Source organism: Trichechus manatus, unplaced genomic scaffold, assembly GCF_000243295.1.
Source record: "Trichechus manatus latirostris isolate Lorelei unplaced genomic scaffold, TriManLat1.0 scaffold00081, whole genome shotgun sequence".
Lineage (NCBI taxonomy): Eukaryota > Metazoa > Chordata > Mammalia > Sirenia > Trichechidae > Trichechus > Trichechus manatus.
The window spans coordinates 2,556,849-2,568,733 of record NW_004444017.1 but is presented as its reverse complement, the minus strand read 5'-3'; the positions used below and the strand labels follow the sequence as shown (position 1 = coordinate 2,568,733).

General features: G+C 46.8%; 1 protein-coding gene across 3 annotated transcripts in view; it reads left to right on the top strand.

Annotated features, from left to right (window-relative positions):
• Positions 1 to 8: 8 nt before the first annotated feature.
• The window catches only part of TEAD4 (TEA domain transcription factor 4), an 89,700-nt gene continuing 77,823 nt past the window's right edge, over positions 9 to 11,885 (top strand). For 2 of the 3 annotated variants that reach the window (XM_004381180.2, XM_004381181.2), the window contains exons 1-2: positions 9 to 186; positions 779 to 868. The gene's annotated coding sequence lies outside the window, so the exon portion shown is untranslated. Of the gene's footprint in view, positions 187 to 778; positions 869 to 11,885 lie in introns of those variants that run through there. The other variant, XM_004381182.1, reaches the window with a different exon arrangement.

The following is an 11,885-nucleotide window of genomic DNA, read 5'->3' as shown; positions in this document are numbered from 1 at the left end:
GTCCCAGTCTCCTCCCCGAGGTGCCGGTGGCGCGGCCGCCACTCCCTCCCGCCCTCCCTCAGCTGCGCGCATCTCATACCAGCCCTCATTCCGCACATTCCAGGCTTCCTCCTTTCAAACTTGAGGCTAGGGGGCGGGGAGAGCCCGCAGCTCCCCCGGCTCCCGCCGCCCGGCAGCCGCGTCCCCGCTTCAGGTGAGTGGCGCCTGCCCCGCCGCCCGGTCGCGCCACTTCCTCCGGCCGCTCGCCCGCCCGCCCGCGCGCGTGGCCCCTGCGGCCCTCCGCCCCTTCCTTCGGCGCTCGCCCTTCGCGCGCCGCGTGCTCCCGTTTGCTCTTTTCTTTCCGCCGCTCCCCTTTCCCGCCTTGGAGCTCTCTGCACTCCTTCGTTCGCTCGGTCCTGCCCTCTCTCTTCTTTCTTCCCCCGGCGCGCTCTCCCTGCCCCTCTGCCCGGCTTCCCTCTCTTCCGCCCTCTCCCTGCGCCCGGTGCCTTTTCCCCCCGAGTTCCCTTCCTCTCTCCCGGTTGACTCATTCCTCCAGGAATAGGGCTCTCCCGTGTTTTCCCGTCAGTCCCATTCTGGGAAGACTTCCTCCGCTCGCCCCGCTCCGCGCACCGGGGACCCAGGCTACGGCCAACTTAGCTCGGGCCGCTCGGGGTTGGCTCGGTCCCGCGCCGCCCCGCCTTCCTCCCCTGCCTGCTGGTCCGCAGTGGGTGAGCCCAGTCTCTCTTCGCTGAGCCTCTGTCGTCCCTGCTGTGGAATCGCTCGCCTCCTGGGACCTCAGCAGAGCCGAGGCAGGAAGAGTTGGCGCTCGGGGCGGGCTCCTTGGAACTGACTTAGCGCACCCACCTCACCTTCCCGCACCCTGGGACCGGTAAGGCTGCGGAGCGGGGAGGGCGGGATAGGGTGCACTGAGAGGATCAGGGAGTTTGCAGGACTTCGCCAGAGGGCAGGCATCTGGGGATGGTGCGTGAAGTACTCTCCCCAGGGATGAGACTCGAGAGAGAGCAGGGCACGTGGAGGCGGCGCGACGGAGGATGGTAGAGGCGATGTGGACGACCAGGAGAGCGGTGGGATACCTGGGGCTTTGGAGAAAGGGAGTCCGGGTAGCTGAAAGGACCAGAGGCAGAGCCTAGAGCACCAGGGGTAGAAGAGACCCGACACTCATGCCCCTTTTCTGCTGAACCCGTTTCTCTTTGGGCAGAGAGAGGAGCTCTGGAGATAGGTGTATTGGCTGTTTTAATTGCAAAGGCTATGCAAGAGTGGGGGACCTCTACAAAAGGTGCCCACCCCTCAAGAGTTGAGAAGTCTGTTGTGTTCCTTGATGGGGACTAGTGGATCTAGGGAGCAGAACTTCCAAACCCCAAAGTTAGCAATCCAGGAACATGCCTCTGTGAGTATGTGCCTCTGGGGAGTTCATGTGCCCTCCGACGGTGTGTATCTCAGCTTTGAGTGTATATGGGGCTGCCACCGGTTCGCATATGACTCACCTCTGCTTCCAGTAGGCGTATTTGTGTTGAGCATGAGTGACAGAGTCTGTATATTTCTACTTGAGAAGTGTGCTGTCTATATGAAAGCCGAGAGTCTCTGAGTAGCTATGTGATGCCTTTCTCTAAGTGGGTGTTTCTCTATGAGGATGTTGGTTCTGGATATGAATGTTCTTCCTCCCTGCATAACCATGGGCCAGAGACAGTGTGTGGTTGTATGGGTGCAGGGATGATTTGAGTGTGCTTGTTGTAGTGTGTGGTCCCCAGGCTCCATTCTCCCTGGAGTGGGCAGAGCTGGAAGGAAGCTGCTACCTCTGCCCTGTTTCTCCAAGGGAAAATGGATCCTGTTCTTGCGTGGAAAGTTTGGAGAACAAGCTGGTAGAAGGCAAAAAGAAGTTCAGATCTTTGCCTTTAGGCAATGGGACAGGTTGTTGATAGTGAGAGTTGGAAATGTTTGTGGAAATTGTCCCCCAGAAAGAGGGAGACCATTTTGAATCTTGAGACTTGTGTAGATAGTACCTTTAAGTTGTCCCCAAGGACAGATAAGGATCAATGTATACAAGCCTAAACCACTTTCTATTGGTCCAACTATTCTTGGAGCTGACCAGGCAATCAAATGAAATGAACTCTCATCCTCTACAACTTGTTAGATGCTCAACACTTTCCTGTGCGAAGGGGGATGAGTAGCTAATTGCATGAATGCTTTAGTGCCAGCCTGGGAGGTAAGAGCTACCCCTGATTTGCTAGGTGACCTTGGGGAAACTCTTCAGGGGGAAGGGTCTTGGCTTCCTCTTCTCTTCTTTTCTACTTTGCATAGAGGTGTTTTTGCTCCATTTGGGGTTTTTGTCATTTTCAAGGAATGAACTGGGTAGGGAGAGAGCCACAGTGCCCAGGAGACTGACTGGCAGAAGTGACATAACATGTGATGGTGGTGGTGGGGGCACAGGTGGACCTGGTATCAGCGTTCTTTTTTCAGTCCCACAACAAGATGATGCAAGTGTGTTTAGAGCTTCTTGGAAGGAAGGGGTGCGAAACTCAGAGTGGTGGGATTCTCTGTTCTTCCATCCACCCTAAAGGATTCAGATGTTCTGGTGGGAGCCACTTCACCTTCTCACCTGATTAGGCCAAGGGTATGACTGGGGTTGCAAGGGAGTGTGGTCTAAAGGCAGCAGTGATGGAGTGGAAACGGTATAGGATGGGGTTGGACAGTTCTGGGTAAAATCCTGACAGTCACTCACTAACTTTAAGGCTCTCAGCCTTAGCATCCCGGTAAGTAACATGGGATGGGAGGTTGGGGTAATAACATCTATCCAGAAAGTTTCTTGTGAAAATTCAATGTTTGTAAAACACCTAGTTCAGTGCCTGGCACATCCCAGGGACTCAGTAGATATTATACTCAGTGTTTCCTAAGCTTATTTCAGCACGGAACGTCTTTTCTCCTAGGGACTAGTGTTCAAAATAGTGTTTCTCTGAACACGCTTTAAGGAACCCTGCTCTATTCATTCATGTATTTATTTAGTGATCGTGAATTGAGCATTACTGTGGGCCAGGCCCTGTGCCATGTTATTCATCCTTAGGAAACCAGGGTAGCTAGTACCCCCAGGGTGAACTTGATGAACACTGTTGGACACACTAATGTCAGGGTCTAAACCCTTCATTTTAAAAATAGAGAAACTATTTTTAATTACTAGAGGGGCAGTAACTGGCTTAAGGTCATACAAGCAGTGAGTGGCGGAGCTGGGCTTAGAACCCTCTCTTTTCGCTTTGCATTCTGTCTCCTGCTCTGTGGATCCCATGCCTCAGACCTGAAACCACCATCATCTAACAGGCGTGGAGGCTGGCATAGTCTCACTTGGGCCGTGTTTCCCATCTTATGGCTCAAATAAGGTTGTGAGGGGGCAGAAATATTCCCCTGTCTCAGCAGAAATTTCTCTCTTGTGGAAGGAGCCGTTTTACTGTAGAATCTGAGAATGCCAAGTCTATAAGCGGTCCTCAGGAGGTCTTTAAAACACGCCTTCCTTCTTCCTCACTAGTCAGTGTGCCAGTGAAAGGTCTCCCCTTATCTTTCTAGATCTCCTGGGATGCATATGTCACAACCTTCTTTGGCTTTCATTCTGGAGCCTTGTGCTGGTGGCTGTCACAAAACAATACCTGTCACAAAGCAATTCCCAGTGCAAGTGGAGAACACTGGTCACCAGCTTTGGCTTACTGCCTTTCCTGTAGTTGAAATCAGTCTGGTGGCAGTTGGAAATTCAGAGCTCGTGAGGGTGGCTTTACCTTGCCTGTCTTCCTTTGGCCCCCTGTGACCCTTTATTGGCAGAGGTTGGGACGCTAGCTCTCTTTAAAGCTCTGAAATTGGAGCTGAACAGCTGCTCCCCAGCACACCCCCCTCCTCCCTCTTTCAACCAGCTCAGGGGCCCAGGTGGAGGTGGGGGCGGGACTTTGTCACTGGGGAGCACAGAGTCTCCAACTCCTATGTTCTAATTCCAATTTTGCCTTCTCTGAAGTGATGGCTCCTCCCTTACTTCGGGTTTTTCCATCTACATATTGGGGGGATTCTCTTCACCACCTGTGTGATATGGCCCTAGAATCTTCTGTATGTTCCTTCAGCTGGTAGGGACTGGACCTTTTGGAAAATTTCCACTAGAACTCTAGTCTCTAAGATCTGTACCCACATCCTCCTGCCTTTAATACAGGAGGAAAGGTGGGAGGATCAGCCAGGCTGCCTGTAGTGTGTGCCAGCTGTGGTGTGGGCAGGCGGGCCCCCATGGGTGGGGACTCAGCTTCCTTTGACCCAGACTTGGTGGGAACAATAGACTTCAGAGGAGTCACCAGGGCAGGAAATGGGAGCTGTGCTGAGGGAAATGGTGACCCTCCTGGGGGTTGGGATTGCATATCCGGCCTAAAGGAAAAGGCAGAGTGTTGGGGGCAGTGCAAAGGGCACTAAGGAGGGGCTGATGACACACAGGGTGTGCCTCTGGAGTGGGGCTCTTCTCAAAGGGGCTGTTGACTCAGAGTGAAATCTGAGCTGCGTTGAGCCCATTATTTGGCTGAGCCTTCAGTTGATTTTACCAGCAAAGTTTCTGTGGTGTCTGCCAGCCTCGGCTCATGCCAGGCTCACCCCTGCCAGAACCATGCCTTTCCCTGGCCTTTGTGCCCCTGACGTATCTGTGTGAATCGTCCTGGCCTGGATAAAAGGCTAGTTTTGTTTCTTCCTGGCTGATCTGCAACTTGGCATTTAGCCTTGAGTAATAGTTGACTGGGGAGGTGAAGTTGTGCAGTGGGCAGAGCTCTGGGTGGGGAGTCAACAGGCCTGGGTCAGCTGGACAACAGAAAGAGATGTCTTTAGCCACATTCAGAGCAACAAGATGACCAGAACAGGCAGGAGGAGATTCCTGCTTAGCCAGGTGTTAGAATGTTCACGGAAGGCAGAGGACTCACTATATCTTGCCTTCATTTTTGGGTTGTTGTTGTTGCTAGGTGCTGTCGAGTCAGTTTCCACTCAAAGTGACCCAATGTGACAGAGTAGAACTGCCCCACAGGGTTGTGTAGGCTGTAATCTTTAAAGGAACAAATTGCCAGGTCTTTCTCCTGTGGAGCTAGCTGCTGGTGGGTTCGAACCGCTGATCTTTAGGTTAGCAGCTGAGTGTTTAGCCATTGCACCACCTGGGCTCCTTTTTGTTAGGGTGGAACAGACATTGTGAGAAGGCTAAGGCCCACTTTGGGAGGAGTGAGAGTCAGACCACGCTGAGTGCTTTTCATGAGTTCAGGTTGCCAAATTCTTGCAGATCAGGTTTTGGGATCCAGAGGGAAGTAGCAGGAGTAACAGCAGAACTTCTGCCAGGATCTTGGAGGAGCCCTGATAGATAGGAGGGTGTGTGTGTGTGTGTGTGTGTGTGAGAGAGAGAGAGAGAGAGGGACAAATGCTATCCTTGTTTTCTAAAGTGGTCGTGATGGAGATCCTAGAAATGACAAGCTGGTAAGCTTCTTATTGACCCCTAACCAAATTCTAGGTCAGAATTTTCAACAGACAATCTGGGGATTTAGAAAAGGAAGTTGAGATAACTAGTGGCCAACATGGATTCACTCTAACAAGTCTTGGAAAAATAATCTAATTTGGGTAGAGTGTTCGGTAAGTATTTTGAGTCTAAGGATTTACAAGCAAGGTTCATGTGGTTTTACTGACGAGCAGTGTGATGGGTGTGTAGCTGGTGAAAGATTTTCCTGAGTACTGATGACTGAGGTCATGTCACCCCGAGGGAGGTTTCTAGAGGTGGACCACAGAGCTCTTTCTTTGGCTTTGTCTTCTCTTGCACATTTTGTCTCGGGCTGAGGTACAGTAGTCCCTCCTTATCCACGGTTTTGCTTTCCGTGGTTTCAGTTACCCAAGGTCAACCACGATCTGAAAATATTAAATGGAAAATTCCAGAAATAAGCAATTCATAAGTTTTAAGTTGCACACCGTTCTGAGTAGCATGATGAAATCTCATGCCATCCGTCTCTGTCCCACCTGTAATGTGAATCATCCCTTTGTCCAGCCTGTCCAAGCTGTATGTACTACCCGCCTCTTAGTCACTTAGCTGTCTCGGTTATCAGAGCAACTATCGCAGGATCGCAGTGCTTATGTTGAAGTAACCCTTATTTGACTTAGTAATGGCCCCAAAGCGCAAGAGTAGTGATGCCGGAAATCTGGATATGCCAAAGAGAAGCCGTAAAGTGCTTCATGTAAGTGAAAAGGTGAAAGTTCTTGACTTAATATTTTGAGAGAGAGACCACATTCACGTAACTTTTATTACAGTATACTGTTATAACTGTTCTATTTTATTATTAGTTATTGTTCTTACTCTTTTACTGTGCCTCATTTATAAGGTAAACTTTATCGTAAGTATGTATGTATAGGAAAAAAACATATGTAGGGCTCAGTACTATCCGCAGTTTCAAGCATCCACTGAGGGTCTTGGAATGTATCCCCTGTGGATAAGGGGGGACTACTGTGCAGCATAGAAAGAAGCATGTTGTTTATCGATTCTGTGGGTGTCACACAACCAGTGAGTGGCAAAGCTCACTTACATAGCATGTTGTAGCAAATATAGTGGATGACAGAACCGGATTCAAAATCATCTCAATTGATTAGAATGCTGTGATTAAGTAGAAAGATGAAATAAAAAAGTTTTTTTTTTTATAACTCTTAAAATTAATGCATGGCCATGGTAGAAAACCTGGAAAATAAGGAAGTCTATAAAGAAGAAGACAAAATAGTACATAGTACCACAATTCAGGGATGAGTATGGTTAGTATTTTGGTATATTTCCCTCCAAATTTGTGTTCGTGCAAATCTGTATATTTTAATGTAATTGCGATTATATTCTATCCTGTTTTTTTCCCACTGAACTTTATATAATAATGTCTATGTCATAAAAATGATTTAAAAACATGATTTTTAGGATCTGAATATTACATTATATGAAGATCTTCATTTATTTAGCAACACCCTGCTGGACTTACAGGTGGTTTTCAACGTTTAGCCATTAAAAATTACGTGACACTGAATAGCGTTGAGCATCTATCCTTGTCTCAAGATGAAATCAAATAGGTTTAAGTGTAAAATCCTGCATTTAAGTTTGAAACATCAATTATGTAAGTATAGAAAAGGGTGGAACTTATTTTCAATTCATATGAAAAAAGCACACACGCACACACAAAACTTGGAATTTTCGGGTGAAGGAGAAGGGAAACTAACATTTATGAAGTGCCTATTACGTGCCAGGCATTCTAGACATTTCTGCGTACATTGTCTCATTTATTTTCATAGCAACCTTGTGAAATAGGGTTTTTGTTTTTGAAGCACTATGTTACAGAAGAGAAAAAAAGTTACACAGACATTAAGACTGGACTTGGAGTTTGACCCCAGGTTGAACTGACTCTTCCCACCGCAACGTTAAACCATGAGCTTGTGTGGGCCAGTGGTGTGGTGAGGTCTGCGTCAAGGAAAGCCGAAGTCCACCAAGCTCCGTGATGCTCAGCCACACTGGGAGCTACCTCTGATTGCCACCTCGGAGACACCGTGACCTGTTAAGTAACAAGCTGCCATTATTGTGGGTGTCTTAGCAGAGCCTGTGTGGCTGACCTCTTGTTAGGAATGCTGTGGAGGGGGTCTCTGCTGGACAGGCTATTGGAATAGATGACCTATAAGGCCTCTGCTTCCTCTCAGCGTCTGTGGTCCTGGGCCTGTTTCTCCACAGTCACGTGTGGGGTTACACTAGATGATCTGTGGCTACTTTCCCTTTTGAACATTGTGGGATTCCTGCTGGAGGGAGGTAGAGCTCAGCTGCCTCCAAAGCTGGAGCTAAGGCTGGATGATGTGGGGTGGGGTGGGGCAGTGTCCGAGTGGTTAGAGGAGGCAGAGTGGGGAAGTTGGGAGTTATTGCCTGGCTCCCATTGTGTTTGACAAGTTGCAAGATCAGGGTGTGAGAGAGATGCTGCACCTCGTTCCCACCCTGATGCTGCATGGTAGGGATGACGACCCCAGCAGGAGTAGTGGGTATGAGGGACACAGACTCCAGACCGGCACTGTCCAATAGAAATACTATCATGCAAGCCACAGAAGTAATTTTAAATGATCTAGTAGCCATGTTTAAAAAGTAAAAAGAAAAGAGTGAAATGAATTTTAATAATGTGTTTTATTTTACCTAATATATCTACAATATCACTTTAGCATGTAATCAATATTTTAAAATATTGATGAGATATTTTATATTTTTTTCATACTGTTTGAAATCCGGGTGTATTTTACACTTTCAGGTCCCTCGGTGGCTCACACAGTTTGCACATGACTATTAACCAAAAGGTTGGCGGTTCGAATCCACCAAGCATTAGGTACCACAGAAGAAAGGCTTGGTGATCTGCTTCCATAAAGATTATAAAGTCAAGAAAACCCTGTGGAGCAGTTCTACTCTGTAACACATGGGGTCGCCACAAGTCGGAATTGACAGCAACGACTTTGCTTTTTTTTTCACACTTAACATCACACCTCAGTTCGGATTAGCCACATTTCAAGTGCTCAGTAGCTACATGTGACAAGTGGCTACTGTTTGGACAGCACAGCCTTATAGCCGATCTGTCTCGGCTTGAATCCCTGTTCTGCCACTTACCAGCTGTGTGGCCTTGGGCATGTTAACCTAACTGCTATGTGTCTCAGTTTCCCTCTTTGTAAATTGGGAATAATAGTATTACTAGAACCCTCAAATCAGTGGATTGATGTGACGATTAAATGAGTTAATGTATAAGGTGCTTAGTTCATTGCCTGGCACATGCAATGCCCCAGATAAGTGTTTGTTAAATAAATGACTTATAGATGGTCCTTAAACCTTGGACAAACTGGAGTTTGTAAGGTGGACATACGAGTCATGTGCTTGGGAAAACGCAATCACAGAGGAGCCCTGTGGTGGAGTATGCCTATACCATGGTAGTTTTGCTTAATGAAATTGACTTCCAGTCACATGGACCTGATCTGCTATTGTTACCAAGAAGGTCTGCCTTCTGGAAGTGAGAAGTGACAGCACACCGATGAAGGGACAGGTTTCAGTTTCTCAGCAGGTTTGTTCGAGCATCCATCTGCCTGGATCTTGGAACTGTGCTGGGTGGCATGGAGGAAGCACAAGGATCCCGAGAAATACTTCATTGTAAATTGGATGACCTCACGTTGGAATGGGAGACGGGGTCACTTCCAGTACTTGGAGGTTTTAAGCAATAGTTGCTCTGCTTATGCAAGAGAAGAAGTAAAGCTGCTTCGGTGGCTTCTGATACCCTCCTCAGAACACTGTCAGCCCAGCCCTGCCAGCTCTTGTCTTTTGGCCTCAGCCCCCTCCGGCTGCACCTGCACTCAGCCAATCCACCGTGGTCACAGAGCACCCACTGTGTGCCTTGCACTATGCTAGGCGCCGTTGCAGGGAATATGGAGGAGAAGACTTGGTCTCGGCCCTCAAGGAGCTTGCAGTGCAAAGCGGGGACAGACTGTAAATAGTAATGACAACAACCTGCAAGATGAAAGAAGGGCTAATGAGAGGCGCAAACAAGTGCTGTGGGGGTGTCTGGTAAAGATGATTCATTCTGATGGGGCTGGGCAGGGTCAGGAATGGCTTCACAGAGGAGGAAGCGTTGGAGCTGCCTTTGAAGGTTGAGTAGGGTTTTGATACCATGCTGTTGTGTGAAAGAGAGGGAGAGATATCAGTGAGAAGATAAAAATAAAATAAAAAAAGCAGTGATGTGAGGGTAATAGTCATAAAATGATTAGAGGGGAGATAATGGCTTTATGAATGCGGTGGATTTGAGCTGGGACCTCTGGCAGAGTAAAGAGAATTTTTTCAAAAAAAATTTATTTTTTAAATTTACATGTAATAACATTAACTCTTTATGGTATACAATTTTATGGCTTTTGAAAAATGTATAGAGTTGTGTATTCACCACCAGTCAAGATACAGAACAGGTCCATCACTCCAAAAGATTCCCTTTGTGCTGTTGCCTGTTTGTGGTCAATCCCTCCCCATGGTGCCCCTCCCCCCCATTCCCTGGCAACACTGATCTGTTCTCCATTCCTGTAATTTTACCTTTTCAAGAATGTCATATAAATAGAATCATACAGTATGTCACTTTTTGGGTCTGGCTTCTTATACTCAGCATAATGCCTTTGACATTCATCCAAGTTGTTGCATATATCAATAGTTTGTTTATTTTTATTCTTGTGTTGTGTTCCATTATATGAATGTACCATAAACTGTTCATCCATTCATTGGTTGAAGGACTTTTGGGTTGTGTCCAGCTTTTGATGATTATGAATAAAGCTGCTATAACATTTGCATGTAGGTTTTTGTGTGTGCAGATGCTTTCATTTCTCTTGTGTAAATACGTAGGAGTGGGATTGCTAGGTCATATAGTATGTGTATGTTTAATGTTTTAAGGAACTGCCAAACGGACTGTGCCATTTGGCATTCCACCAGCAAAATATGAAAGTTCCATTTGCTCCATATCCTCACCTGCACTTGGTATTGTCAAGTTTTTTGTTTTTTTTTTAAACCACTCTAATAGGTATGTTGTAGACTCTCATTGGATTTTAATTTGCACTTCCCTAAAGACCTAGGGGAAACTGTGTGGTTTAAAACTAGGAAAGCTGCGCATCAGGGTTGTGTCCTTTCACCATATTTATTCAATCTGTATACTGAGCAGATAATCCGAGAAGCTGGACTATATGAAGAAGATCGTGGCATCAGGATTGGAGGAAGATTCATTAACAACCTGTTGTATGCAGATGACACAACCTTGCTTATTGAATTCGAAGAGGACTTAAAGCACCTACTGATGAAGATTAAAGACTACAGCCTTTAGTATGGATTAGACCTCAACATAAAACAAAAATCCTCACAACTGGATCAATAAGCAACATCATGGTAAGTGGAGAAAAGATTGAAGTTGTGACGGATTTCATTTTACTTGGATCCACAATCAACACCCATGGAAGCAGCAGTCAGGAAATCAAATGACATATTGCATTGGACAAATCTGCTGCGAAAGATCATTTTAAAGTGTTGAAAAGCAAAGATGTCACCTTGAGGACTAAAGTGTGCCTGACTCAAGCCATAGTATCTTCAGTCGCTTCATATGCATGTGAAAGCTGGACAATAAATAAGGAAGACCGAAGAAGAATTGATGCCTTTGAATTATGGTGTTGGCTAAGAATATTGAATATACCATGGACTGCCAGAATAACGAAGTCTGTCTTGGAAGAAATATAGCCAGAGTGCTCCTTGGAAGCGAGGATGGCGAGACTTTGTCTCACATATTTTGGATACGTTATCAGAAGGGGCCAGTCCCTGGAAAAGGACATTATGCTTGGTAAGGTAGAGGGTCAGAGAAAAAAGAGGAAGACCCTTGACCAGAAGGATTGACACAGTGGCCGCAACAATGGGCTCACACATAGCCATGATTATTAGATTGGTGCAGGACTGGGCAGTGTTTCGTTCTGTTGTACGTAGGGTCGCTATGAGTCGGAACTAACTCAACAGTACCTAACAGCTAACAACAACAAAGACTAATGATGTAGAGCAGCTTTTCATGTGCTTATTTACCATTCCTATATCTTCTTTGGTGACATATCTGTTCAAATCTTTTGCTGAATTTTGTTTGTTTTGAGAGTTCTTTAATATTCTGGAGACAGTTCATCTCCCAAAGAAGATGATACGTGTGAGGGACTCAGAAAGTGAGGTAAGAGTTTGATGTTCTGAACCTTGGTCTTTTTTCAAGGATAAAGGTAGGACCAGGGAAGGGGGTGGGGGCTGGAGAACAGCCTATGAAAAAGACCAGAAGAAACAGCGCCTTTCTTGAAGTTCTGCTCCTGGCTTAGCACCTGCC